At 44.3% G+C, this 27499-nt stretch overlaps 1 protein-coding gene across 3 annotated transcripts in view; it reads left to right on the top strand.

Moving 5' to 3' along the window:
• The first annotated feature begins 6605 nt into the window (after window positions 1-6605).
• LOC112214183 (synaptotagmin-1) overlaps window positions 6606-27499 on the top strand; it is a 254392-nt gene continuing 233498 nt past the window's right edge. For 2 of the 3 annotated variants that reach the window (XM_042297977.1, XM_042297972.1), the window contains exon 1: window positions 6612-6917. The gene's annotated coding sequence lies outside the window, so the exon portion shown is untranslated. Of the gene's footprint in view, window positions 6918-27499 lie in introns of all 3 variants that reach the window. The other variant, XM_042297978.1, reaches the window with a different exon arrangement.

Raw genomic sequence — 27499 nt, 5'->3', positions numbered from 1 at the left:
AGAAAGAGGGATATATGGAGGGAGAGAGAAGATTAGCAAGTCAAACAGCCTGAGGAGCGGTGGGCCCTCATTGACCCAGTGCGTACCTGGGGTCACCTTGATTGGAAGGAAGAGAGAGTATAGGTTTACTGGGAGTGTATGATGCACAGCCCTGGAAGTGGAATCCAATCTGGCTGACTTCAAGCACACTTTGCCTAATTTACAGGAAATGGTAAACTCATGGCCTCTTATGATTAAAATTCAGTTGGAATGTCAGTTTGGAACCTTGCTGTTGAATGATTTCCTAACACTCCTGTTGATGCCTATCAGTAGTTTCAGAAGAAATGTCTTTGTTTCTGGACATGCTGAGTCTGTTATCGAACCCACAAATGCTGATGCTCCAGATACTCAATAGTCTAAAAAAGGCCTGTTTTATTGCTTCTTTAATCAGAACAACAGTTTTCAGCTGTGCTAACATAATTGCAAAAGGGTTTTCTAATGATCAATTAGCCTTTTAAAAGGATAAACTTGGATTAGCTAACACAACGTGCCATTGGAACACAGGAGTGATGGTTTCTGGTAATGGGCCTCTGTACGATTATATAGATATTCCATTAAAACTCAGCCGTTTCCAGCTACAATAGTCATTTACAACATGAACAATGTCTACACTGTATTTCTTATCAATTTGATGTTATTTTAATGGACAAAAAATGTGCTTTTAAAAATAAAATAAAAAGACATTTCTAGGTGACCCCAAACTTTTGAACGGTAGTGTAGGTGTTTTTGAAATACCCCAGTACACGGTATAAACGGTGTATTACCCAAACCTACATCCAATTAACATGACTGTAAAAGCCCAACATTCTAATCTGAATGTCCCCCCCTAATGGCTAGTAAATTGCAATGGTTTCCAGCCAAACATTCTTCCCGAACCATCCATCCTTGTCCTTCTGGGGGAATCAAATAATGTTTCATAGACAAATCAATTCAGCTTAAGAAATTATTGTAATTATTTGTCAGTATTATGTCCGTGGAGAATGTGTGTCACGTTGAACACCTTACACATTATGTCTGGGGTTTGAACCCCGGTGACCTCTCTCTGTTGTGTCTTTTCTGTGTAAAATGGGTTTAATTATGTGAGCGAGTGCTTTGCCAGACAAAACAGATCAATGTGAAGGCCGATGGGTTGAGCCAACAGCATGCAGAGCATTACTAATAAGACAGGGCGATGATGTGAATATTTAAAGGTCTATACATTTCATAGATCAACAACAATGTCTCATCTCAAAGAGCATCGATCACAGTTCATCATTTTGAAGTCATTCAGCTTTTCATCCACATCAAGGTGTTCCTGGAGACATCATATTGATTGGAAGAAAGAATACTTCAATAGCAACGTTGATCGCTTGAATCGTCTCTTAATTATTTAGCAATGAATGAATCTATTGTAGTCTGTGGCTGTTGTTTTGTTTGTTTGCGTATCCGAGGAACATGCTGAGTCACCTCTGGTGCGACTCTGAGTAAGGAAGCATCGACGTGGAGAGGAAAACTAGATTAGTTATGCATATGGCATTTGTCCCGACGGAAATATGGTCAGTGATCCTCTTGACAGGCCGTGTTGCTACTCTGACTGTGGTCTCAATTTCCTCTACTTCCTTCACCTTATGGGGAAGCTGTGCCTCTCACAGAGAAGACCTCAGATGTGTAATTTGGACACTGCGCCTCTCATTTCCATGCAGATGCATTTGGCCTCGTTTGCGTAATTTCTCGTCCTCCCGCCTGTCGCCCGTCTCGTCTCCCTCGCTTCCCTCGCAGCATCATCTGGGGCAGGTCTGGCCTTGTCATCCAGCCGTTGACAACCACGCGAGCTGACAGCCACCCACTCGGCCCCGCCGTCTATGCTGTATGTGCCGTAACACCTCCTGATCCACCTACATCCATACCCCCCCTCCCCCCCAGGGGTGACATGGCACTCTGCTGTGTCACATAATCCATCAGGCTGTCATTGGCTGTCGACCGGACCAGGAATGTCACGGATCTGTAAACAATGGAGTGAGAGACGCAGCCGTCCCTGTGTCCCGTGCAGCAGGCCAAGCAGGCCTCTCCTCCTGGATGACTCACTCTCCCCCACGCCACGCCAGAGGGGGGACACACAAAGACACAGACGGGAAGCTACTTCTGATCAGCACACCGTCAGGTGGAAATGACTAACACCTCTTGATGCATGTTGTTTATGTGTCTGCACACCCTGCCGGAACCACGAGAATGATCAATGAACTATGTTACTCTGTGATGAGGGAATGATGTCATTATATCAATAGGGAGGAATTGATAGAGCACCTGGTGGAGTGGTTGTTCTTGTCAACATGCTTAAATTGAGATGTTGAAAGGATTCTTCTCAGGCTGTCTGGCAACGGCAAACCTAAATCCTCATTATAGCATAACCATAAGCTAAATGTATTTCTCTCAAAACACCACCACTTTTCTGGAGCGGTGATGCACGTAGGAACTCATGGCGAGAAGGATTACATTTTTTATTTTTTATTATACCGGAACATTTGAGTTGTCCAAATTATTTTTTTAAATCGTGATGAACCCCCTCAACTCAGGACTGACAAGGTGATTTTGTGGTTATCACTCTGAGGTGATGAAATGAAGACTGTGACAGTTTTATTGGGTTGTAATATTTTCTCTATTAGGGCAGAAAGACTTCAGGTGTCTACGGATGGATTGGCTGTTGATGACTGCATGCAGAAACAGGCATGCACACTTTCATTACCCACTCGGCCAAACAGTAATCTGTCCGTGCAGATGGCTGAAGGGGGGGATTCATTTACTTTTTTATTAGTCTGTCATTTTTTCCCTCCACCACATGATTAATATTGTCACTTTGATTTTCTCGTCGGGATATTAAATTATAGAGACCATGTGACTGCAGACCGTGGAATCACAACTAGGGGTGAATGACATTATGTCAATCCCCTGTCCCAACTTCATATTGCCCCCTCCCCACCCCTTCCCTCTTAGTCTCTGAAGTCTAACCTCCAGAAAATCTAATGTTGCTGTCGGGCCAGCCAGGGCCTGTTGGAGCGTAGTGGGTTGAGGTGTTGGCTGGGGCTTGGCCAGGCTGCAGCTGGGCCAGGCTGCCGCTGGGCCAGGCTGTGTGTGAAGGCCAGCGGGGAGGGTACAGCTGGTGTCCCCACTGTGGAACGCACAGCCAGGCCAACTCTGCTGACGGGCATTCAGCCCAGAGCCACTGAGCTGCCGTATGCCCTCCAAAGGGGATGGGTCCGGCCCCCCCTCTACAATCAGCGCAGAGATCTATGGCCAAAGCCAATAATATAGTAGAGCAATTCCACATTAACGGAGTAACACAGAGACTCAGATTCTTCACTTTAAAAAACAACTCTATGCACTACTCTAGGACTACTTGGAACAATTGCTACAGATTTTGTTTTACAAAAATACATTTACTTGAAGAACAGTGCAGACGCAACGTTTTGTAAGAGAATGACGGCACAAACAGCACAAATCATCGTTCTTCAAGTAAATTTGTTTTTGTACATTTTTCTGTGGAAATTGTTAAAAGTAGTCCTTGTGCGTGGTGCTGTATGATTTGTTTAACTAAACACTCATTGTTTTTTGTTTGACAAAAAAAAAGTGAACAATCTGAGTCTGTGTCACTGTGTTACTGTGGAATTGTCCAATACACAGTTCAGTAAACTCAGTTTGAGATGAGGAATTTGAATGGCCACAAAGTTCCAAGGCAATGACATGTAAGTATGAATATTCTAATGTTTCTCTACTAATGGCTCTGTGTAACTGTGGTGTGTGGTAGGAGGATGACCTTGGAGTGTGGGAGGTGGGGATAGCTCAGCAGGGAGCTTGGTGACTCACCTACAGAGAGAAGCTTTGGAATTTGGGAATCGTGGTTGTAAATCGTGATTCTCGAACGGGTGTCTTTTGAGGAAATTGGACATTGGGCAATTACTGGATGTAATGGGGCTTGCATATGAAAATGTTCATTGCCTTTTGTGAATGAATTAGACCAAGGGAAGCTTGATTTCTATTTGAATTCATACATCAGTTATGTTGATGTGCATTGTAAAATCTAATAGATATAGTCATGTGCCTGTATTCATGTAAATTACCTCATTATGTAGAGTAAAGATATAGACTGAAAGGCAAAGGAAATCAAATTGACATTTGTATGGAGGGGGGTTCAAGCTGTCATTGCCAAGGTCACCCATACCAAAATGGTGACTGATCTTTACCATTCTGAACGACTAGCTTTTGTCATCATGTTGTTATAGCCGCTGACCAGGCAGCTGTTGGTGCTACACACCAAAGTTAGTTAGAGAGGACTTCCAATGGTACTCCCCCATCCCAGAGTTCACAGAGACTGTTTCCTGAGAGTGTACTGTAGGTATTTGTGATGACTATCTGTACGACGAAAGCAGTTGTTCAGAGACACCACCAGGCGTCTAACGGCTTCTAACTGAGGATGCACAGTGTATCTACATGTATACTGTATGTAACATATTTGTTGGCAGGGGCCGATGTCAAAGTAAATCCTAAAAGGGTCAGCTACGTTATTAAACATGATGCCCATTCACCCACTCAGGCTAGTTCTGTGCGGAAAATACTACTTGGTTTGCCCCCTTATACTTTGAATTTCAACTAGAGATGTTTTGAATGAATAAAGCATGGCAAAGTAATAGAAGTGAAATGATTTTACTCGTGGTGTTCATAGTGATTTGAGTTATTTTGTTTTCCTCTCCTCCTGGATGACTCACTCTCCCCCACGCCACGCCAGAGAGGGGACACACAAAGACACAGACAGAAGCTACTTCTGATCAGCACACCGTCAGGTGGAAATGACTAACACCTCTTGATGCATGTTGTTTATGTGTCTGCACACCCTGCCGGAACCACGAGAATGATCAATGAACTATGTTACTCTGTGATGAGGGAATGATGTCATTATATCAATAGGGAGGAACTGATAGAGTGGAGGGGTTGTTCTTGTCAACATGCTTAAACTGTAAATCCTCATTATAGCATAACCATAGGCAAAATGTATTTCTCTCAAAACACCACCACGTTTCTGGTGCGGTGATGCACATATGTAAGAACTCATGGCGAGAAAGATGAGAATTTTCGAATTATACCGGAACATAAGAGTTGTCCAAATTGTTTAAAGAATCGTGTTGAACCCCGTCCACTCAGGACTGGCGAGGTGATTTTGTGGTTCTCACTCTGAGGTGAAGAAATGACAACTTGGTTTGCCCCTCTGTCTTCTGAATTTCAACTAGAGCCCTTTTGATAATGCATAGAACATGTATGGAAATGAAATGATTTTACTCGTGCTGTTCATAGTGATTGTTATTTTCTTTTCAATATGACATCTCCAGATTGAGATTAGCCCCTTTTCACTCCCAGAATGCCCCAAGGCTGTGTTTGACACTGTGTGTGTGGGAACATGAAAGGAGTCAGAACGCTCTCCTGCTTAGCCCTCCATCATGACCTTTCAGCCCAGCCAGCCCTGCTCCTCATTCAATCCCCTATTGATTCCTTCCTGGTATTTCAGAGATTTTGATTTGAGCCACAGAGGAACACTTTCTTGAATGGTGAACTATTGTATATTTCCTTCGTGAATTCCATCTACTTATAAACGTAAGGATCCACTAGGGAATAATGTGTATGTTGCATAATGAGGTATTGTCTGCAATTTCCTGTAAAAATATATACTTTCAGCAATGTTATCATGGTGCCCAGTGTTACACATCCTCATCAAATAACTTTCCTGAAGGATACAGAGCAAACCAGAGGATAGCACTTATTAGATGGTGTTGCTGATCTCCTTCCAGGCTGTTTCAAAATGAATGAAGGCAGGCTGGTATAACATGGAGTGTCTGGGTCAGAGTCATGACCCATTCATCTTTTTAATGAAAGATTGCCTTGCAGTGTTTTTCAAGCTCCTCTATGGATGAGCCCTCCCTTCCTCTCTGGGGAAATCATGTCTCCTTCATGGGCATGATCTGATGGGACCTGTGTGTGTGTGTGTTGTGTGTGTGTTGTGTGTTGTGTGTGTGTGTGTGTGTGTGTGTGTGTGTGTGTGTGAATTTCCATGCATACAGAAACCACTCACCCTTCACACACTCGCAAGCGCACACACGCACAGACACAGACACACACACACACACACACACACACACACACACACACACACACACACACACACACACACACACACACACACACACACACACACACACACACACACACACACACACACACACACACACACACACACACACACAACACACACACACACACACACATTATTGGGAGTGTCCTTGCTTGTCATTGATGGTGTGCCCTGCGATGTTGGGCTCAGACACAGGAGGAGATGTTATGTGTGCTGAGAGGGTCATCTTACTTCACAACTGCCAGAGCAGAGCACGACAGATCCCCCGTCCCTAGCATCTCCCCTCGGCTCAACCAATCACAGCCAAGGACTCTGTGATGTAGCGCCCCTCTCACTTGAGGGATTCCGAAGGAACTGCCACGTGACGATGGTCCGCTTAAACAGCCCAGTCTCTCCCTTCTCTCTCTTTCTCCACCTCCTCCCTCTCACTCTCTCCCTCTCTCTCTCAGCCCAGCGCTCGCTGCATCCACTGTCGTTTCTAACGGGGGATAATAGAGCGCCACCCGTACTGCTCCCTCAACTCTGGCCACAAAATAAAGGCGGCAGACGGTGACAGCATCAGCATTACCATTAGGAGGCTCCTCTCTGCTCTCCTCCTCCTCTTGTCTGAGACTCCTCCTCTCTCTCTCTCTCTCTCTCTCCCAGAGACTCCCTCGTTCCCTCCAGATGAGATCTTCTCCACATCCGGACGGACAGATCGGGAGCTGACAGCATGCTGTGCCAGGTAAAATGAGACATTCCCTCTCTGGGGTACCGCAAAAGTTATGGCATGAGTAGCTTGGAGGTGGGGGAGGGGCTGTGTTTGTTTGGGTGAGTGTGATTGCTATCTGATTGATATTGAGAAGAGGAGTGAAGGGAGAGGGGCATGGGAAGTCTACTCTCTGACAACTCCCACCGCTTTGCCGTGGCACCATTTTTGGCGCCCATTTCTGTGTGGCTGCGCCCCAGCGGGCGAGGTGTTGCCGTGGTTATTAGGAGACGGCAGTGTGTACAGGTTGAGATGAGGTGATATAAGCAGAGAGGTGAGTAGCTGGAGGCACGGCTCTGGTTGGGAAACAGAGACCACTGTGTTGATGTCTGGGTGGATGGATGGAGGGATGAGGAGGAGGGAAGGGGGCGGAAGACAAGCAGCTGCTTTCATCCTGGAGAAGCTAATCTCTCTCACCATCAGATGAAATGGCCCGGCTGTGGCTCCGTCTTTTCCTCCTCCATCCGTCACGTGACGGGTTTATCTTTGGCATGACTTGCTTAGGGAGGAACGGAGCACACTATTGATTCGGAAAAGAGCTATAATGACATTTGGAACAGGGAGCCAGGCGTTGATCTCAATCCTTTAACCCCTTAGTTGTGCTGCTTCCTGTTTCTGCACAGGTGTGTGGGATGAACCTAATATACATTCAGTATCTTCTTTGCACAGCAGTCTATGGCTGTTGATAAGATTGAAAAGCCGTTGCGAGCCCTCGAGCTGCAAACGTCTGTCATTGTCGTGATTGTTGGAAACCCCCAATAGGATAGCTTCTTATCACCACTCTCAGGTGGCGTCAGGTCCACTAACATGGGGCCTTTGCAACAGTGAACACAGGTACTGTGATATCCCCATGTACTGAGCCCAGTGTGAAACATGTCAAGCATATCCCTAGTTATTGTACTGTTCCTCTCTCTCTCTGACAAACAAGGCATGGGCACAGGTCGCCTGTTTCCCCGCCCGCCCATTATTACCTCGTATCTCAGGTGGTGTGGATAAGCCCGTTGCTATGAGAGTCCACCCGAGAGAGACTACCGAGCGGGTTTGCTCAGCTGTAGCCCTGGGCTCATGCAATTGAGACTCTCAGCCCCAGCCTCCCTCAGTCGCTGTGAATATATTAGCTGGGAGGTGCCCATGTCAAACTGTTGCCAGGTGATAGTAGCGAGAAGGGAAGCAACTCTCCCTCCTGCCTTCCCTCCCGCCACCTCTCCCAAATCACAATTACCTCCCCAGCTCATTTCCCCAGACAGCAACTTGTTGTTTACATACTGTCTGGGAGAGCTTTGCAGACGCTTCGTTTCATAACCACTAACTGAATCAGATGTGATAGGGGAAGATGGGGCTGGTCTCTAGCTGGTGGACGCCATGTTCACTGTGTTATTGTGATGACTTATTGAAACACAACAGGCAGAGAATACTTCTGTCATTCACCGGTCATATGGGAATACAGGAAACGCCGTTGGGGTAGATCTGTGTGACATGGTTTTCCCATCCGTTTACATTTACCGTATATTTGAGTCATTTAGCAGACACTCTTATCCAGAGCGACTTACAGGAGCAATTATGGTTAAGTGCCGTGCTCAAGGGCACATTGACAGATTTGTTTCACCTAGTCTGCTCTGGGATTTGAACCAGCATCCTTTTGGTTACAGGCCCAATGCTTTGCTACCTGCCGCCACAATAAGGCCAATTAGGCCAATAATCCAATAAGGCCTCGAGAAACCCAAACAAGACAATGTTTGTGAGAGCAACAACCACCCAATCAGAGAGGGAGGGGCAGATGTTGACCTTAAATAATTCAAGCATCCCCTCTGTCGCCGGAGGTAGCATCATGTTTAATCATCCTCGTTAAATCGCCAATAATGAGGAGGACTAGGAGGCTGCTGCCCCGAGCCTGATGTGCAACCAGCCCTAACCTTTTGATTCAGCCCTGGTTATTTTGGGTTTGCCTTTTCAAAACCCAAGGCTTCTGGGTCAGAAAGGGCAGCTGGCAGGATGACTTGTTGTTTGCTCAGAGCTTTTTATTTTAAACAACTGCGTTAATGAGAGCCGGGGATTGAGGAGGAGAAGGGGGAAGAGGAGGTGAAAGGGAGGAGGGGGAGGGCGCTGTTGTCGGAGCAAAACAGGCGGTTAAAAATAGTCTCTGTTATGATTCGACATTGTGCGGCCGCTTGGCAGCAGGTTGCTCTGAAAGGAAGTGCACCGATCAATGACATGCTCATGAAGTGACCTGTGTCTCGGCGTTGGCCAATGATGAATGCTTCCAATGTCAGGACCTGACGTCCCCCTCACCTTTCACTGTCTGCAGCTGATTCGGTTGTCCATGTCAAAGGCAAAAGCAACTTCACAGTAGCCTCAGAAACACTCACGTCGGCTGGCTAGATGGTACAGATACAGGACCGGCTCCAGGCATAAGCGACATGAGCAGTAAGTCATGGCAAAATGTGTCGAATTGCATGAAATTACAGTAGCTTTAAAACTAAAAACTGTTCTCTCCACCCCATGGCAAAATGTGTAGAATTGCAGAAATTCACTTTAAAACATATATTTTTCTCTCAGCTGTCAAGAGGTGGGGACACTGTACAGCCGGCCCTGTACAGATATGAGGGTGTCTGAGTGTGCCTGTCTGAGATGTGGAATGGGCTGTTATGTTCATCTAAAGAAACTTTTATAGCCACCTATAAAAAGCAATGCATTTTAGATTCCTTGAGTGTGAAGAATCATAGAGCACCTTTTAACATCCAAACCAATGACAGACAGAGGATCACAGAGCAGGTTGTAGTTGGCTAACCATTCTGCATGGACCAGATACATCACGAGTGCAAGAGGTCCCCAGGGATGTGTAGTGTAGCCGGATAAATCATGTTGTGTTCAGGCATCAAGTCGTCCCAAGATCAGATTCACAGTGGAGGAGAGTGGGAGAATAGTGATGACATACCTAGTGCAACCGTGTGTATATGTGGAACAGAATTCTATATTGTCCAAATGTTGTTTTTTACCTGGTCCAGATAGGGTCGACTATTGGAAACATGCCTTTGATATGTTTTATCATCTTATTTCCAAGGCATGAATTCAGTTGCATTTCTCACACCTCTAATTCAAACAGACAATGGGGCTCAGAGAGGGCGGTGTGATAGCCCCTGGACAGATCAAAGAGAACGCTACTGTCTGTGGTTTTCTCTGCTCTTGTTTAGCTCCTGGGCCAGCTACCCTCCCTGATCTTTCCCCTCTGAGATCCTTTAAACAAGGCTTCAATCAACAACTAATCAATGTAATCTCACTGCTAGCACCTGTAACCTTGCCATAGGGCCAACTCTCATGAAATACACTACGTGACCAAAAGTATGTGGACTCGTCAAACATCTAGTTCCAAAGTGAAGGGCTTTAATATAGAGTTGGTCCCCCCTTTTGCTGCTATAACAGCCTCCACTCTTCTGGGAAGGCTTTCCACTAGATGTTTGAACATTTCTGCATGGACTTGCATCCACTATCATTTCTAACGGGGGATAGTACAGTGCCACCCGTACTGCGCCCTCAATGCCGGACACAAAATAAAGGCGGCTTCCATTCAGCCACAAGAGCATTAGTGAGGTTGGGCACCGATGTTTGGCGATTGGGCCTGGCTCACAGTCAGCTTTCCAATTCAACCCAAAGGTGTTCGATGGGGTTGAGGTCAGGGCTCTGTGCAGTCCAGTCAACTTCTTCCACATCAATCTTGACAAACCATTTCTGTATTAACTTCGATTTGAGCACGGGGGCATTGTCATGCTGAAACAGGAAAGGGCCTTCCTCAAACTGTTCCCACAAAGTTGGAAGCACAGAATTGTCTAAAAGTTAAGATTTCCCTTCACTGAAACTAACCATGAAACACTGCCTCACCATTATTCCTCCTCCACCAAACTTTACTGTTGAAACTCTGCATTGGGGCAGATAGCGTTCTCCTGGCATCTGCCCAGGTTAGTCTGTCAGACTGCCAGATGGTGAAGCGTGATTCATCACTCCAGAGAACGCGTTTCCACTGTTTCAGAGTCCAACAGCGGCACGCTTTACACCAGTCCAGCCGACACTTGGCATTGCGCATGGTGATCGTAGGCTTGTGTGCGGCTGCTCAGCCATGGAAAACCCATTTCATGAATCTCCCGACGAACAGTTATTGTGATGACATTCCAGAGGTAGTTTTGAACTCGGCAGTGATTGTTGCAACAGACAGACGATTTCTATGCACTATGAGCTTCAGCACTCGGCGATTCCATTCTGTGAGCTTGTGTGGTCTACCACTTCTTGGCTGAGCCGTTGTTCCTCCTAGACGTTTCCACTTCACAATAACAGCACTTACAGTTGACCAGGGCAGCTCTAGAAGAGCAGAAATTTGACGAACTGACTTGTTGGAAAGGTGGCGTCCTATGAAGGTGCCACGTTGAAAGTCACTGAGCTCTTCAGTTAGGCCATTCTACTGCCAATGTTTGTCTATGGAGATTGCATGGCAGTGTGCTCGATTTTATACACCTGTCAGCAATGGGGGTGGCTGAAATAGCCAAATCCACTCATTTGAAGGGGTGTTCACATTATTTTGTGTGTATATAGTTTATAGCTAAGCATTGAATACCAATACATTTGTATCAGTAATGTATTTGGATACCACCACCACTAGAACATTGCTGTTTAAAAGAGTTTGTTGTAGAGGAGAGAGTGAACATAGTACATAGTGAACAATGAGATATTGCCTGCATGTTGAGTTGGTTTCATGCAAGGAGGGATTGGTGGAGGGAGGAGCTCTCATTTGACTAGCTGTGTTACCATGGTGCTACATTCAGTACAGCATGCCCACAGTCAACCAATGTGATGTTGGGAGCATTAAACTCCTCATTCAAACAACTGGCTCACTGGTGAGCATGAAACTGAAATGGTTTGTTGCACTTTGAAACACTATTTGTTCGCATTGAATTCTAGCCTATCGATCTTCTCTATTTTGTTAGTGATGGCTTATTTCTGGCTTTGCTGGGCTTGGTCCTGTGGTATTACTCTGTTATAAGGTCTGGCTTTGATAGTCTAATTAGTCTGGTTTAAGGCTAAATCCTGATACAAGGCTTAGTATTTAACAAGGTCTACGGGACTCAGGGCTCCTTGATCTCTGTTAGACCTGGGGAGATAAGGCAGAGATTACATGATCAATGAGGCCTTTACTATAATACAGACCCAGGGCACACCACATTCAACATTTCCTGACAATGCAATCACTGGCACTGCTGATGCATAGAGAAAGGGTGGATGAGAGGCATGGACATCTTTGTTTTATGGTTTTGCTCCAGTTCTGTCTCAGACCCTGAATGTACTGCATGTACAAAGGATATTGTGAGGAGTTTGAAAGTGACTCACACACTGAACTCAAGTGGGTGAAGGTCAAGATCCTTCCCTTCATGTGGAAGTTCTTCAGGCCATTGTCATTGGTGCAATAGCAAAACATAAAAACAAACGGCTCTTTTTTAACGAGGCTCAATCTGTTTAGCCTACAAATGTTGTTGTCCAACGTTTCTATTCATATTTACAGAGTGCGCTGTGCTGAAAACAGTTGCTGTTCCATTGCAGTTAGTCCTGTGGACCCAATGACTGTAGACAGGCTGGAAACGGTGTGTTTAATGAGGCCTGTGGAAGTGCACCGTCTATATTGGAGATGTCTGTCTCCTCTTTGAGCCACAACAATGGAATGAAGAAGTGCATGAAGTGACAATTCAAAACAATTGAATGGTTTCACCGTAGTCAAAGCTAATGAACACCAACGTTTCATCATCCTGCATACAACCTTTTTTTATTGAGGGGGAATCCAAACTAACTGGCAAATGAGATACAGTTGAAGTCGGACGTTTTACATACACCTTAGCCAAATACATTTAAACTCAGTTTTTCAAAATCCCTAACATTTAATCCGAGTAGAAATTCCCTGTTTTAGGCCAGTTAGGATCACCACTTTATTTTAAGAATGTGAAATGTCAGAATAATAGTAGAGAGAATGATTTATTTCAGCTTTTATTTCTTTCATCACATTCCCAATGTGTCAGATGTTTACATACACTCAATTAGTATTTGGTAGCATTGCCTTTAAATTGTTTAACTTGGGTGAATTTTGGCCCATTCCTCCTGACAGAGCTGGTGTAACTGAGTCAGGTTTGTAGGCCTCCTGTTTCACACACACTTTTTTCAGTTCTGCCCACACATTTTCTATAGGATTGAGGTCAGGGCTTTGTGATGGCCAATCCAATACCTTGACTTTGTTGTCCTTAAGCCATTTTGCAACAACTTTGGATGTGTGCTTGGGGTCATTGTCCATTTGGAAGACCCATTTGCAACCAAGCTTTAACTTCCTGACTGATGTCTTGAGATGTTGCTTCAATATAACCACATCATTTTCCTCCCTCATGATGCCATCTATTTTGTGAAGTGCACCAGTCCCACCTGCAGCAAAGCACCCCCACAACATGATGCTGCCACCCCCACAATGTGATACTGCCAAACCATGCTTCACGGTTGTGATGGTGTTCTTTGGCTTGCAAGCCAACCCCTTTTTCCTCCAAACATAACGATGGTCATTATGGCCAAACAATTATATTTTTGTTTCATCAGACCAGAGGACATTTCTCCAAAAAGTTGATATAGGACTTGTTTAACTGTGGATATAGATACTTTTGTACATGTTTCCTCCAGCATCTTCACAAGGTCCTTTGCTGTTGTTCTGGGATTGATTTGCACTTTTTGCACCAAAGTTCGTTCGTCTCTAGGAGACAGAACGCGTCTCCTTCCTGAGCGGTATGGCGGCTGCGTGGTCCCATGGTGTTTATCATTGCGTACTATTGTTTGTACAGATGCACGTGGTACCTTCAGGCATTTGGAAATTGCTCCCAAGGATGAACCGGACTTGTGGAGGTGTACAATTCTTTGTCTTGGCTGATTTCTTTTGATTTTCCCATGATGTCAAGCAAAGAGGCACTGAGTTTGAAGGTAGGCCTTGAAATACATCCACAGGTACACCTCAAATTGACTCAAATTATGTCAATTAGCCTATCAGAAGCTTCTAAAGCCATGACATCATTTTCTAGAAGTCAACTTAGTGTATGTAAACTTCTGACCCACTGGAATTGTGATACAATGAAGGATAAGTGAAATAGTCTGTCTGTAAACAATTGTTGGAAAATTACTAGTGTTATGCAAAAAGTAGATGTCCTAACCGACTTACCAAAACTATAGTTTGTTAACAAGAAATTTGTGGAGATGTTGAAAAACGAGTTTTAAGAGTTTTAATGACACCAACCTAAGTGTATGTAAACTTCCGACTTCAACTGTAAGTATGGAAGAGCGATAGCATAGTAGGTGCTATCTAGAATCCATAGATTAACCCTTTTTGGGTTCCATGTAGAACCCTTTCCACAGAAGGTTCTACATGGAACCCAAAAGGATTTCTACCTGGAACCAGAAAGGGTTCTCCTATGAGGACAGCCTGAAGAACATTTTTGGAACCCTTTTTTCTAAGAGTGTATGCTAGAGGACAAATTCCTTTTTTATCAAGCCATTCAGCTGGACATTTGAACTTCTGACACGTCTTCACCTGTTCAAGCAGCCTTTAGTTTATGGCCACATCAAAGATAAGTATTGTCATTTATAAGGGATGTGAGGGGTATAAACAGGGGAGAAGTAGAACACGGTGGGCCAAAAAAAATATAATAATTGTCAGCCAACAAACTTACTGTACTACCCCCTCAAAGCTGTAATTTCAAAATCCCTTTTAAGAGGATATTGCTTTTCGCTTTCTACAATTTTTTAATATCCAGATTTTTACTGAGCCAAGTGAAACGCATCTAATACCCAGCGGCATTTTGCTGTTGCTACCCTGAAGGTGGTGCGGAGACAAGTTATTAGAGTTTAATAGCATCTGTATGGACAAAACTTCTCAGAGAGACCAGCCCTGGAGGAGAAAAGCTCAACGCCAGGCTTCTGAGCATGTTAATAATTACAAAGCCGAGCCACAGAGGTGGGTTGGAGGACATTTTGACTGTTTCATGAACACAATAAGGAACGGGAGCAGCATTCAAAGGAATGCTATTTACCTCCCCTCTTCTCCCCTCTGCCACTTTCCTAAAATGCTCACACTCAGCCACTCCGTGGCATCCCAAGATGCATCTGTGGTCAGCATGCAATGAGTTGATTTAAAAAAAAGCTAATACAACAGAGGATGCTGTTTCATTTCACTATGTCTAGTATCTGTAATGACTGTCTGAGTTGTACAATGGTTTTTGGCTAACATGGTTTGGACAGTCTCTTCAGAGCGATAAGACTTGTTTCGGTGGGCACTGTGGTGGTGAGTCATATTGTGACCCTCATTCATCAGAGCCATGACCACAGAGAAAAACCCCTTTCACTGCTTTATTAAGGTTAACAATAAAAAGAGGATCAGGAAATTGGCTCATGCCACTATATTACATTTAGGGTGAAAAGACATGACAGCTAGACTGAATAGCTTCTTAATACAGTATCTGTTTGGACAAAGCAGCCTAGTCTGAGTACAGAAGATCCACGTTGTGGGTTATTGAAGAGCTGCTTTATGTTGTTATATTGCATTTGACTATAATAGCGCGTTCAGTTACTTATCTCCCGTCCCTCTGTTGAAATCCCTCAAATAGGGCCAGCATGACAGCTTCGAAATGAGAGAAACTACTTCCAAGAGATTGGCCTCTGAGCTATTGCACAGCAGCAACAACAGCAAGTGCCTCTGGTGCCCTTGGAAGATGCATGAGTCATAAAGGACAGGACAGACAGTAATGTACAAGACACAGCGCCACCACCAAGACATACACGCAATTACAATCAATGTCTTACTGCTGCATCCATGTCAGAAAACATCCTTCGTTGAGTTTGTGTGGCCATACTAACTTGATTAGCCTAGTAGAAACGAATGACATCAGTACATGTGGGTATGGACGGTATTTTTTAGTGTACAGATCATAACATCCCATACCCCTAACATTGATTATAAACAGTGTATTTAATGTCTGGCTCTTGACCTCCCTCCGCCCTGATGTGACTCGGTAGGAGGAGATTTGGTTGGATGAATCCCACACTAGCCAATGACATTCCTCTATTGTTTTACTACCAAGGTCATTGTTGATCCTTGTTGATCATTTACTAAGGATGAATGAAATGTGATATCCGGCTGTTAATGAATCTACAAATATACTCAGTGTGGCCATAATGTGTAGTAAACAGTGAAATCTGGTATGTGGATGCTAGTGTCCCTCCCTTCCGAAGAGCAAGGCGGTAGTAAACATTATAGCTGCTAGACCAATGGCAGCCCCAGCCCGACTTGTACTAGAATAGAACCCCCCTTCCGGTCACGGCTCGACGAGACCCTGATTGAGGAGGGATGCCGAGTGATAAGAAAAGATATACCTTTCCCACACCTGTTTCACCCCCCCTCTTTGGAATGAATAGCCAGTGTCGAGCTCCGGTGATTCTCCATTACTGCCCGGTGGAAGGTGTGTGTGGCTTTCATGGCCGCCTGGCGAGATTAGCCTCTGATACAAACATCCTTGTTTGTCACCATGGCAACCAAGTCTCCCGCCTGCCGTGGGTTGTCATGCCGCCTCTTCCTCCCTCACCCCTCCCTTGTGAGTGCTGTAGATGAACACAAGCAGTTCCCTGTTACAAGCCACAGCGTGCTCCATTTAGTTATCTCCCTAATCTGTAAAATGAGCCTCTCCTCCCTCTTCCAGTCCATTGTCTTTCAGGGTGCTGCGTTTACATTACACCCCCAGTCATGGACTGTTCAATTTTTCTCTCTTGCAGCTGAAAGATGAAATTGCCCGCGAGCTAAGCGCGTGTCAATTGCTATAATAATAACATGGCAAAATAAGCCCATAGCTCTGCCTCTGCTGCTCTCAGAATGAAAATGTAAAAAAGTGAAAAATAGCGACAACTAGCTTAGTTTCATATTTTGTTTGATTGGTCTCCCCTCCCTCCATCAATGGAACAGTCTGATGGATTTGGGGATCCCCTGAAGGACAATACAAATGAGTAAGCATGCTTACGGAACGGCACATCCCACTGGGCACACACTGGTTGAATCAACGTTGTTTTCACATAATTTCAATGAAATTATGTGGAACCAACGTGGAATAGACGTTGAATTGACGTCTGTGTCCAGTGGGATGTATCTTCACGAGAGAGAGAGAGCCAGGCTTCTCCAGAGCCAGACAGAGAGGCCTCCCCAAAACATGTCCACCCAGTCAGACAGAAAACAACACTTATTACCACAGCGCCAAGAGGGCAACTCGCCCCATTGGGGATAATAGCCATGCATCTGGTTAAATTGGCTAAACTGTAGTACTAGCTCTGTGTCTAGTCTGAAGTCTGGAGTGTAGTAACAGATAATATTCCTCTCTATTAAACCTTGGGACTTTTGTATTGCACAGCTTGAAGCATAAGATGTAACATTTTCTATTGAATAAATGTAGAGAATGTAGAACATTTGCATATTTGGCCATTTTTATCACATTTGGCAGCATTAATAGCGGCCATTTTCTCCTCTCTTCAGTGGGTGGTGGCTGGAGAGTCCATATTGTTGCTGGTGGGGAAATCTCAGAGCATACATTTGCTGTTCCTTATCTCCTAAATTAACTCATTACCTTGACATCCTGCCTTCCATCCCCTGCACAGATTGGCCTTGAATGTCTAATGAAACATGGCTGTCCCCTCCCATATGTACGGTGATAGATATCTCGCCACTGCTCTCGCCATTGATTTTTACTTCACTCTACAGTCAGATGAATACTCTCGAGGAGAAAGAAAATGAAGGAAGATAAGATCTGGGGCAAAAAATATAACTCCCTCCTACAGTATATAGACTTCCTGTGGCCATGTCCCCTCTGAACTGAAGGTATATCAAACTCCGAGCAAGGCTCTGCTAGCCATCACTCTGCCTCCTACAACACCACCAAAGCAATCTCAACAAATAGCTGTTTGCTCAGCGCACAGAGGACCCCACTCAGGGGGTTTGTCGTCATTGTTCCACCACTACAAAAGTGAGGCAGCCGTCGATAACAAAGTTGTGGGCGTAAATTGGGTGTACAATTTCCCCCTGGCTTGCGGTTTGATTGATTGTAAATGGGCAGTGAGATGAGAATGGGAGTGTGTGTCCAGGCCAGGAGGTGGGAAGGCTTTTAGATAGATCTCAGCTGGGTCTCGTCTGACCTTGTCCATCTGCTAGGTCTCCCCAGCATGGGGCCAACACCTAGCAACACATAGCACAACCAACAGCAAATGACTGCTACAAGATGGACTATATGGATGGGCAACAACTGTCTTCTGGGGCGTGGAGCATGCGTAACACCCATTTACTTCCCCTGTCGATAACCTATACTCTTCCCATTTGCTACTGGGAACCAAGAACCTTATGTGCCAAACCATTCTATTCACGCCAATTACTTTGTTTTCCTGGCGGTTTATTTTAATTGCGTACTATATGCAAATTGGTGCAGGATGACATAGATCTCACCTGAGACATGGTGGATGATAGCAGAGATATGATAACGGCAGATTTCCTCCTGTTTTCATCTCAGGAACATACTCGGTCACTAAGAAACATTGATTATGCATGCGTTGTGCATTGTACAACAAACGTTGAGGCTGCTGGCATTAATGACAATTATGCTAATGTGGGAAACAATCAAGGTATTTCACCCCAGTCCAGATGCATGTGGAACATGCAGTATTGTTTCAGATGTTGCTCAGTAAATTATTTATCAGCTTCCTTCCATGGAGTGTAAATGGGTTAAACTAATCAACCTTGCACACACCACTGCAGCAGTGCTTTCAAGAGGTGTATGCTAAAACTAGCTAATACTATGCTAATACAGTAATACATTGAATTATTCAAAGGGCTTTGTTAACTCCAACAAGTGAATCTTAGATCATTTTTTCAGCTTCTGTCAGCTTTCCTTTATATGGTCTTTGTGTGCTCTTCGTAGGATAAAAAAAATATTCACCTGTTAATATTATCTTTGCGGAAATCAGATTCATACAGTACCTTACTATTTTATGACAAGATATTTGAGTTGAACCCTTTCATAATTAATTTAGCGTTCAATGCAAAAAGAGCATTTCCGAGCATTTGATGTTATTTGAAAGAGCATTTATTCCAGTCTCTTGCTGACTAATTCCGTTTGACTCATGTCTACTGTCTTCTTGTCTTGTCAGACACCTGTGACAGCACAGAACACTCTGATTAGTTAGCGAGCCCCACCCTAAGGCAGCACAGAACACACTGATTAGTTAGCGAGCCCCACCCTAGAGCAGCACAGAACACACTGATTAGTTAGCGTGCCCCACCCTAGGGCAGCACAGCACACTCTGATTAGTTAGCGAGCCCCACCCTAAGGCAGCACAGAACACACTGATTAGTTAGCGTGCCCCACCCTAGAGCAGCACAGAACACACTGATTAGTTAGCGAGCCCCACCCTAGAGCAGCACAGCACACTCTGATTAGTTAGCGTGCCCCACCCTAGAGCAGCACAGAACACACCGATTGGTTAGCGTGCCCCACCCTAGGGCAGCACAGCACACTCTGATTGGTTAGCGTGCCCCACCCTAGAGCAGCACAGCACACTCTGATTAGTTAGTGTGCCCCACCCTAGAGCAGCACAGCACACTCTGATTGGTTAGTGTGCCCCACCCTAGGGCAGCACAGCACACTCTGATTGGTTAGTGTGCCCCACCCTAGAGCAGCACAGCACACTCTGATTGGTTAGTGTGCCCCACCCTAGAGCAGCACAGCACACTCGGATTGGTTAGTGTACCCCACCCTAGGGCAGCACAGCACACTCTGATTGGTTAGTGTGCCCCACCCTAGGGCAGCACAGCACACTCTGATTGGTTAGTGTGCCCCACCCTAGAGCAGCACAGCACACTCTGATTGGTTAGTGTGCCCCACCCTAGGGCAGCACAGAAGCCGAAGGAGCCGATGGAGAAGGATTGGACTTGTTCACCTCTAAGACATTCTGCTTAGCCCACTGTTGGCTATGCTGTGGTCTGTTCACCTTAATTTAAGGATCATAAATCAATCCATAGAAATAGTCTTGCCTTGAGAGAAAACAGACTGCTCTGGTGATCAATCATATGTCGAAATGGTCTTCTCATGTTCCTCATCAGCATCAGTGTTGTTGCATCAATGTCATTCATGATTTCCTTACATTCTGTCAATATAAAAAAAATGTTTTATTGAATAGGCATTTTGTGTTACCCCTTTACACACATGGGAATTGGCCTGTGTGGATAGGGCTACATTGAATAAGTATAAAAAGCATATGCATAACCATGGTAGCAATTGAAAGGAAACAGTTTGGAGAGAATGGGGAGGTTATTAGACAAAAGGGGACCAAAGGTCAATCAAAACATTATGCTGTTTTATGTGCATTTTACATGTACTGTACTTTTCACAGCATTTGTTGATAATGAAATCTGAAAATCCTCTGGGTACATTCAGTAACGCGATAAGAATGTGTTGTAGGTGCAACATAATGTAAGACAAAAGAATGACAAAGGTTTGAATGTCTCCAAGTGGCCACAAACCTCTCCAAAGTGTGCACAGTTACTAAGTAATTTCAATGCTCTTTATGACCCAAAGAAGAGTCTTGAACTATAAGGTGCTTTTATTTAGCTCTCCTAGTTGTGCCATTTAGGAACTACAGCAAGCACACTTGTAGTTGTTTCGTTTGGAACACAGCCCTGCATCCCTGTCATCACACAAGAAACGGTCCATTATAAATCGCAATCTGGGTCAGCTAGTGAGAGAGATAAGTGTTTCCAGTTTCAGAGATTTTTGTAGTTCGTTTCAGTCATTGGCAGCAGAGAACTGGAAGGAGAGGCGGCCAAAGAAAGAATTGGTTTTGGGGGTGATCTATTGCCAACATGACTAGCTAAGTTATAAAATATGATCTTACAGTGTTAGGTTTTCACAAGGCAATGCAGAGAAACAGAGCGTCATTTTTGTGCGCATAGAAAGGAGTCATGTGCGCATTCAGGTGCGTGCCGCAAATTCACTTCACAATCAACAAACATATGCTCATTCTGTTCAGAACAACCCAGGGTATGACGACATGTCATCTTGTAACTGTACATCAAACATAGTGAACATAAATGATGAAACTGTATTTGACATGAGTTGTATGATTTGGAGATGTGATGTGCACATTTGGACTCACGGGTGTTTGGCTTGCTTGTATGACATTAAAGCAGTACTTATTATAATGCAGTATTTATTATAATCCTCAACGTCTCATCTTTCAAAATATATACATTGAGTCCTCTTAATATACAGCATTTCCCTCACTCGGACAACAAAAAATGTGCAAAAGTTGCCTGATTTGTGGGAGGGGTGGTTCACCTTCAGAACATCTGTCAGTCAAAACCCATTCAGAGCTCTGAATCGCAGAGCCAGAACTCTGACATTATGTTCGAATTTAGGCACTTATTAGTTCCCAAATATTCCATTTTCAACCTGTATATGGGTACGAGTGTAAAGGGCCACCGCACTAGAATAGATGTACAAGTATTTACCCACGTTGTACTCACAAAAGAACAGCAGACAAATAAAAAACACCAGATATTCTTGAAAAGGAAAGAGCAGGAACTTGTCCGCCTGCCAGCAGTAGCCACTAAACACCATGGGTCCTAGCTACATTGAGGGTTTTTAAAACTGTTTCTATTTAGTGGCCGGCAGGAGGCAAGGACTGCCTCAATGTCAGAGTTCTCACCAACCGTGCTTAGTCTCTCCGGCCCTCAGGGGCCCCACTCACATATTCCAAGAATCTTCCATTAATAACCTGGCAACCCAGCCTCCCCTTGCGGCCGCCCAACCCTGCTAAGAACCCCCAGTGGGCCGTGGGGTACAACCAAGCACAGACAGTCACGACCCTCCAGACGGTGACTAAACACGGCTGTGTTTGTGCAGCATTCACAGACCTGTACAGCATGGGGATAAAACAAGGAAGGTCCGTGGATCTGCACCAGTCACTCCAGTTTTGTGAATTCAGATAGGCATCCAGGGCATTAACACACATGGGTTCATTGCTAGAAGGTGTATGTGAATGACTGTAATGGATTAGAGGCTCTTAAAGACGTGAGGTTCATTTGCACATTAGTATTCCCACCCATATAGGCTGGAGTCGTTCACTCTTTCGGATAACAGAGTGGTTAATTTGCCTTTTCAGATGATGGAGAGATGGCTGCAGTGAGGTTCACTGCCTCTAGATACTGCTGCAACCTGAAATGTGACGGCCCCTTTTGATGAATCAGTGGCCACCAACAGACTGACTCTCGTGACATCTGCATCTGTTCATATATGAATATTCAATTATGCCATTATTGGAACATGGATAAAGGAGATTGGAACTGAGCTCAAATGTTGTGGGAGGCAGGAGCTATTTCGGGAGAAAGATGGAAGAGTGGAGTGTGTATGCTACATTTGAGTGGCGCTGAATGGCGTTTCTGTGAGCTACAATGAAGCCGTACTAACCCTGAATTAGCACCCCATTTCACCAGCCGCCTGCAACTCACGCGGGGCACCAAGACCTTACACCTGTGGCGATGCCTCTGCCAAGCTTCTACACCCTCATGAAAAAATACTACAGAATTACTACTCATCACTACTTCACAAGAGCTACACAAAACCTGCTAGTTTTGCTACTTGATTACTATTGTGATGTCTAGTACACCAGTCATCATTTTTGTAGTAATGAGTGATACATTGGTACGTTTCACTACTGGTGAACACTACATATTTACAATTCAAATAACTACATTTGACACCAGTGGCTTGCAAAATTATTCCCCCCCTTGGCATTTTTCCTATTTTGTTGCCTTACAACCTGGAATTAAATAGATTTTTTAAGGGTTTGTATCATTTGATTTACATAACATGCCTAATGCACATTTTTTGTGTATGTAACAAACAAGAAATAAGACCAAAAAAAAGAAAGAAAACTTGAGCGTGCATAACTATTCACCACCCCCCAAAATCAATACTTTGCAGAGCCACCTTTTGCAGCAATTACAGCTGCAAGTCTCTTGGGGTATGTCTCTATAAGCTTGGCACATCAAGCCACTTGGATATTTGCCCATTTTTCAAGGCAAAACTGCTCCAGTTCCTTCAAGTTGGATGGGTTCCGCTGATGTACAGAAATCTTTAAGTCATACCACAGATTCTCAATTGGATTGAGGTCTGGGCTTTGACTAGTCCATTCTAAGACATTTAAATGTTTGTCCCTTAAACCACTCAAGTGTTGCTTTAGCAGTATGCTTAGGGTCATTGTCCTGCTGGAGAGTGAATCTCTGAATTTCCCTGTATTTAGAGCCATCCATCATTCCTTCAATTCTGACCAGTTTCCCAGTCCCTGCCGATGAAAAACATCCCCACCACATGATGCTGCCACCACCATGCTTCACTGTGGTGATGGTGTTCTCGGGGTGATGAGAGGTGTTGAGTTTGTGCCAGACATAACATTTTCCTTGATGGCCAAAAAGCACAATTTAGTCTCATCTGACCAGAGTATCTTCCCATATGTTTGGGGAGTCTCCCACATGCCTTTTGGCGAACACCAAATGTGTTTGCTTCTTTTTTTCTTTAAAGCAATGGCTTTTTTTCTGGACAGTCTTCCGTAAAGTCCAGCTCTGTGGAGTGTACGGTTTAAAGCGGTCCTATGGACAGATACTCCAATCTCCGCTGTGGAGCTTTGCAGCTCCTTCAGGGTTATCTTTGGTCTCTTTATTGTCTCTCTGATTAATTCCCTCCTCGCCTGGTCTGTGAGTATTGGTTGGCAGCTCTCCCTTGGCAGGTTTGTTGTGGTGCCATATTCTTTCCATTTTTGAATAATGGATTTAATAGTGCTCTGTGGGATGTTCAAAGTTTCTGATATTTTTTTAACCCAACCCTGATCATTTTTGGAGAGCTCCTTGGTCTTCATGGTGATGCTTGCTTGGTGGTGCCCCTTGCTTAGTGGTGTTGTGGTGCCCCTTGCTTAGTGGTGTTGCAGACTCTGGGGCCTTTCAGAACAGATGTATATATACTGAGATCATGTGACAGATTATGTGACACTTAGATTGCACACAGGTGGACTTTATTTAACTAATTATGTGACTTCTGAAGGTAACTGGTTGCACCAGATCTTATTTTGGGGCTTCATAGCAAAGGGGGTGAATACATATGCACACACCACTTTTACATTTTCTATTCTTTAGAATTTTTGGGTCTATTTTTTTGTATGTCCATTACATGAAATCCAAAACAAAATCCATTTAAATTACAGGTTGTAATACAACAAAATAGGGAAAACGCCAAGGGGGGTGAATACTTTTGCAAGGCACTTGACTACTGTGTAACTACTGAGATTTTTGGAATCTACATCTTAAAACCTACACGTTCACTATGGAATTACTATGTAATTGTCACACCCTGACCATAGTTTGCTTTGTATGTTTCTATGTTTTGTTTGGTCAGGGTGTGATCTGCGTGGGCATTCTATGTTGTGTGTCTAGTTTGTCTGTTTCTGTGTTTGGCCTGATATGGTTCTCAATCAGAGGCAGGTGTTAGTCATTGTCTCTGATTGGGAACCATATTTAGGTAGCCTGTTTGGTATTGAGTTTTGTGGGTGATTGTTCCTGTCTCTGTGTTTGTTTGCACCAGATAGGGCTGTTTCGGATTTTCACGTTACCTTTATTGTTTTTGTAATTGTTCGTTATCATCTTGATTAAAGATGTATAGATAAGATAACCACGCTGCATTTTGGTCTGCCTCTCCTTCCCAGGAAGAATCCCGTTACAGTAATGCCTACACATTACTGCTGTATGTCTACTTAATCCCTGTTGAATTACTACTGCCATTTGTGTGTGTAGTGTTGTCACTACTGATCACGACTGAATAGCTCCTGATTCTTTTTATTTCCCTACAAACCCTTCTGAATTGTTATTTAAACAGACACATTTGCTACTGTTTACCTGCTCAGAATCACTATTGGCATCTTCTTGTTTCACCATTGTGTCACTACTAGACTAGTACACATGTTAGTTCCTCAAGTTTCTAGCTGTAGTTATGTCATCAAACAAGAAATAATAAGCTTGTACAAACAGAACTGCATTTTCTGAACGTGTTAAATTAATTACTTATCAAATTACATATCTACACATTTGTTATGCCTTTGAAGCTGTGTCTTCATTCAGCATTGATTTAGCTATCTTCAGATCCTCTTTTTTGTTGCAGCCATATTTCTCCACCATGAAACCTTTTAGAAAATAAAGGCAAGCACAAGAGACAACCAATTACAAGCCATTATCAATCATCTGCTAACAGAGGTCCAATAAGACAACACAGAAAAACATTTGATAAGCAATGTTAGTCTTACCAACAATGGCCTCCAGTCTTCTTATGTCGAGGGCCTCCTTGGTGGCAGGTCAAAAGAGGTAAGTGGAATGTTTATCAATATGAACATACTGCATATTTCCATTCAATATCACATACAGTACTTATTAGCTAGCATGACGAAAACAGAGGCTACATAGCTACATTTCTCTCTCATCGTCACTCAATGCATAGGTTTACCTCCACTGTATACACATCCTACCATACCCTTGTCTGTACATTATGCCTTGAATCTATTCTTCCTTAACCAGAAACCTGCTCATTTTACTCTATGTTCCGAACATACTAGACGACCAGTTCTTATAGCCTTTATCCGTAACCTTATCCTACTCCTCCTCTGTTCCTCTGGTGATGTAGAGGTTAATCCAGGCCCTGCAGTGCCTAGCTCCACTCCTACTCCCCAGGAGCTCTCTTTTGATGACTTCTGTAACTGTAAAAGCCTTGGTTTCATGCATGTTAACATTAGAAGCCTCCTCCCTAAGTTTGTTTTATTCACTGCTTTAGCACACTCTGCCGTCCCGGATGTCCTAGCTGTGTCTGAATCCTGGCTTAGGAAGACCACCAAAAATCCTAAAATTTCTATCCTTTACTATAACATTTTCCGACTAGATAGAACTGCCAAAGGTGGCAGAGTTGCAATCTACTGCAGAGATAGCCTGCAGAGTTCTGTCGTAGTATCCAGATCTGTGCTCAAACAATTTGAGCTTCTACTTTTAAAAATCCACCTTTCCAGAAACAAGTCTCCAACCGTTGCCGCTTGCTATAGACCACCTTCTGCCCCCAGCTGTGCTCTGGACACCATATGTGAATTGATTGCTCCCCATCTATCTTCAGAGCTTGTGCTGTTGGGTGACCTAAACGGGGACATGCTTAACACCCCGGCCATCCTACAATCTAAGCTTGATGCCCTCAATCTCACACAAATTATCAAGGAACCTACCAGGTACAACCCCAAATCCATAAACACGGGCACCCTCATAGATATCATCCTGACCAACCTGCCCTCCAAATACACCTCCGCTGTCTTCAACCAGGATCTTAGCGATCACTGCCTCATTGCCTGCATCCGTAATGGGTCTGCGGTCAAACGACCACTCCTCATCACTGTCAAACGCTCCCTTAAACACTTCATTCAGCAAGCAGGCCTTTTTAATCGACCTGGCCTGGGTATCCTGAAAGGATATTGACCTCATTCCGTCAGTAGAGGATGCCTGCTTATTCTTTAAAAGTGCTTTCCTCACCATATTAAATAAGCATGCCACATTCAAAAAATTTTGAACCAGGAACAGATATAGCCCTTGGTTCACTCCAGACCTGACTGCCCTTGACCAGCACAAAAACATCCTGTGGCGTACTGCATTAGCATTGAATAGCCCCCGCGATATGCAACTTTTCAGGGAAGTTAAGAACCAATATACACAGGCAGTTAGGAAAGCAAAGGCTAGCTTTATCAAACAGAAATGTTCATCCTGTAGCACAAACTCCCAAATATTCTGGGACACTGTAAAGTCCATGGAGAATAACAGCACCTCCCAGCTGCCCACTGCACTGAGGCTATGAAACACTGTCACCACCGATAAATCCACAACAAGCTTTCCACCTGGCTACTCCTACCCTGTTCAACAGCTCTGCACCCCCCACAGCAACTTGCCCAAGCCTCCCCATTTCTCCTTCACCCAAATCCAAATAGCTGATGTTCTGAAAGAGCTGCAAAATCTGGACCCCTACAAATCAGCAGGGCTAGACAATGTGCTCCCTCTCTTTCTAAAATTATCAGCCGAAATTGTTGCAACCCCTATTACTAGCCTGTTCAACCTCTCTTTGTATTGTCTGAGATCCCCAAAGATTGGAAAGCTGCCGTGGTCATCCCCCTTTTCAAAGGCGGAGACACTCTAGACCCAAACGGCCACAGACCTATATCTATCCTACCCTGCCTTTCGAAGGTCTTCGAAAGCCAAGTTAACAAACAGATCACCGACCATCTCGAATCCCACGCTCAAGGTCCTAAACGATTTCATAACCGCCATCAATAAGAGACAATACTGAGCAGCTGTATTCATCGACCTGGCCAAGGCTTTTGACTCTGTCATTCACCACATTCTTATC

Source organism: Oncorhynchus tshawytscha, linkage group LG15, assembly GCF_018296145.1.
Source record: "Oncorhynchus tshawytscha isolate Ot180627B linkage group LG15, Otsh_v2.0, whole genome shotgun sequence".
Lineage (NCBI taxonomy): Eukaryota > Metazoa > Chordata > Actinopteri > Salmoniformes > Salmonidae > Oncorhynchus > Oncorhynchus tshawytscha.
This window is presented reverse-complemented; position numbering and strand designations above follow the sequence as displayed.